At 34.8% G+C, this 3682-nt stretch overlaps 1 pseudogene; it reads right to left on the bottom strand.

Annotated features, from left to right (window-relative positions):
• Positions 1–1042: 1042 nt before the first annotated feature.
• LOC137234896 (ribonucleoside-diphosphate reductase large subunit-like) lies at positions 1043–3329 on the bottom strand (annotated as a pseudogene).
• Between the last annotated feature and the right edge of the window lie 353 nt (positions 3330–3682).

Here is a 3682-nt window from a genome sequence, read left to right as displayed (position 1 = left end):
CACAACATTTGTACCGATAATGTATCCAGAGGCGTAAAAGATGAGAGTCGATATATTTATTTAGGAAATAACGAGTATGTATACATTTCAAATGGTCCACAATGTTGTGAAGATTTTTCAACGCATATATTTTTTATGAGTCAACCTGATTCTATATATCACATGAGTAAAAAACAAAGCCAGAACGCATTTCGATATCAATTCTGGATGCTTGAAAAAGAGAATAAAATCAAAGAACTTGAGAAAGAAATTATTAAATTAGAAATGAAAGTAAAAAACTATGAAAATATTACTGAAGTTAAAGAACTTGATTGTAAAGATAGAGAACTCAAAGAATAAGAGAGTAAAATTAAAGAACTTGTGAAAAAAATTGTTGAATTAGAAATAAAAGTAAAAAACTATGAAAATATGACTGAAGTTATAGATAAAGGCCCGAAAGAAAAAGAAATTAAAATTACACGTCTTAAAAATCAAATTGCGCACATGTCATTATTAATGTCAAAAAAATCGGGCCCATATTTAGAATCTAATGATAAGTCAAATTCATAAAAAAAGCAAAAATTATAGATATGGTAAAAAAAAGAGATCTCTGACTTGTTCAAATAGGGGTCAATAATATTATTATAAAACTTGAAATTAATACAATTTGTTTTATTTGTTTATACGTAATATTAAAATGTTACGTATACGCACTGCCACTCATATTTTCAGGTGGTGCGGATGAAGGAGACTGAGAAAGAAATAGAATGAGACGAAAGTGGAGATAGATGAAGCTAAAAAGACGCAGATCCTACCTACATTCCTCCAATACTTACAGAAAAGGCTTAGAAAAGGCAAAACAATGGAGCTCATATTTAGTTGAATTGACAAGCGCATCTTTACTTGAGGAAGATACAAGCAACCGAGAGGAATTGGAAGATATTCTCATAGGTCAACAAACTAGATTACTTGAAATTGAAAAACGACTAAAAAGTAAAGATTTTGTAAGTGTTTAATTTGTAAATAATATATCCACACACATATGTATATATTTATTATATATTCAAGATCCACAACTTAAACAACCTATGTTATTTTTTTTAGTGATACTAGTTTTATTGACAGTAAATTTTTTAACATTTGCAGCCGGTTTTGTTCGCAGGTAGTACATACCGGTTTTGATACCCTTTTGCCAGGCATAAAAATGCATAGGAGATAATTTGGAGTAAGAAGGTTCGGCAACGTGCAAATTTAACGATTGACTTTGATCTATAAAAGACCCCTGTCTGCGCTCATATCGATTAGAGTACGGATAGATATCTCCCACACAGTTTTATATATATTTTTGATTTCTTTCGGTATTTTAGCAATATACTGAATAGAGCCTCGATTTGTTCCGATTTCGTTTTTCATCTCATCACTCCACAAATCAAGAGCCACTATCTCGTTGACAAGTCTATGATTGACCACATAAATCTCTCCAGATAGGACACGTCGTACGTCCACGTTCGAGGTGAACGGTTCAAAGGATTCGTTATTGCCCAAAATTTGAGCAGTCGTTGTTGTAGGCATCAAAGCCACAAGTAAGGAATTGTACAAGCCATGTTTTTTGATTTTTGCTCGCAAACCGTCCCAATCACATAACGTGGTCGGATTATTTTTGCCCCACATATCAAACTGCAAAATACCATGACTCATGGGCGATCCCTTGTAAGTGTCATATGTTTTGTCATATTTTTTTGCCAATTCACAGCTAGTATAAAGGGCGACATAGTAAATGGTTTCAAATATTTGTTTATTTAATAGCGCTACCTCTTCACTGTCACAGGCCATTTCAACAATGCAAACGTATCGGCTAATCCCTGAACACCAATACCGATGGGACGATGACGCAAATTTGACACTTTGGCCTCCTCCACTGGGTAGTAGTTAATGTTGATGATTTTATTTAAATTTTTTACAATCACTTTAACTACGTACCCTAGTGTGGCAAAATCAAAAATATTATTGTGTACATACTTTGACAAGGCGAAGAGTATTCGACAATTTCGCCACATATATTACTACATTTAAAGTGCCGAGAGTTTGTTGGTTTGATTTACTATTACATGCGTCTTTGTATATGATGTGTGGAGTACCTGTTTCGATTTGTGATTCAATTATTGAATACCAAAGCGCACGTACTTTTACAGTACGAACAATATGACCTTCTGCCTCGTATTTGGTATAGAGTTTTCCAAACGCATCACCCCAAACATCGGCAAGTCCCGGACAAATATGTGGACACATCAAAGACCAATCTTTATCAGCCTTAACTCGTTGCATAAAAAAATCCGGAATCCATAATCCGTAGAAAAGATCTCGAGCACGATGCTCCTCAATGCCGTCGTTTTTTTTTTCAATTCTAAAAATTCAAATATATCAGCATGCCATAGTTCCAAATAAATTGCAAACGCACCCATTCGTTTACCATCACCTTGGTCAGCATAGCGAGCAACAGCGTTGAATAATCGCAGCATTGGTACAATACCACTTGATGTACCATTCGAACCAAATGTCATACTGCCACGAGCCTGCATATTATGTACATTCAGATCAATACCGCCAGCTGACTTTGAAATATTGGCACAATCGGATAAAGTATTGAAGATATCTGAAATTGAGTCGCCCTTTATTGTCAAAAGATAACAAGACGAAAGTTGAGGTTTAGGTGTTGCAGCTGCAAATAATGTCGGTGTAGCATGTATGAAAAAATATTGTGACATAAGATTGTATTTTTCAAGAGCGGCATTTATGTCATCGCCATGTATTCCGATGGCCACTCGCATCCGCATGTATTGGGGACGTTCTACCATTTTAACATTCACACACATAAGATATGATTTTTCGAGTGTTTTGATTCCGAAATAATTTAAATCATAGTCACAATCAATTACAATTGCATTATCTAGTATTTCACAATTTTGGCATATGATTCGAAAGTGTTTTCCTGTTATAAGAGGAACATGTTTATTGTTTGCATCCGAATTGTTAAAACGGTTCCACATAGTTTCCGAAAAGCTCTTGTTTGTCTGTTTATGCAAATTGGATATGGTGATGCGTGCAGCCCATACAGAGTAGTCTGGATGTATTGTAGCCATACTGGCATCTAATTCAGCGGACAAAGTATCCAGTTCTATTGTGGTGATACCAGTATAGATTCCTTGGATTACCTTTTTAGAGAGTTCTGTGGCATCCACAAAGTTCATATTCAAATCGTAGCACGTGGACGAGATACGATGTTTTATTTTGTCAAAGATTATTTCTTCGGTCTTGCCATTGCGTTTAACAACAAAATCGTTCGTCGACATATTGCTACCAATGCACTGGACAAATTGAAACTGTCATTATCGTTTGAGTGAACACTATTTATATTTTCTAAAACGATAGTTTTTTGTATATAGTTCGAATAAAAGTGTTTATTCATTTGAATATTTGTTGTTTACTTTTTTATTATCTCGGTTACTTAAGTTAACTCGCTCAGCCAGTGCCCATTTATTCCATTCCCACATTCGATCAACACACGCATCGCAACGTTAGCACATTTTGTTTCCAATCGATCAACATACGCGCTGTAGTGTAAGCATATTTGTATTTCATCATGAAATGCAACACCAAAAATTCAAGTCAACAATTGACAAGTCGCCGAAGTCTCACAGATATA

Source organism: Eurosta solidaginis, chromosome X, assembly GCF_040869045.1.
Source record: "Eurosta solidaginis isolate ZX-2024a chromosome X, ASM4086904v1, whole genome shotgun sequence".
In the NCBI taxonomy this organism is placed as follows: domain Eukaryota; kingdom Metazoa; phylum Arthropoda; class Insecta; order Diptera; family Tephritidae; genus Eurosta; species Eurosta solidaginis.
Note: the sequence above shows the minus strand (reverse complement) of the source record. Positions and strands in the feature narration are given on the sequence as shown.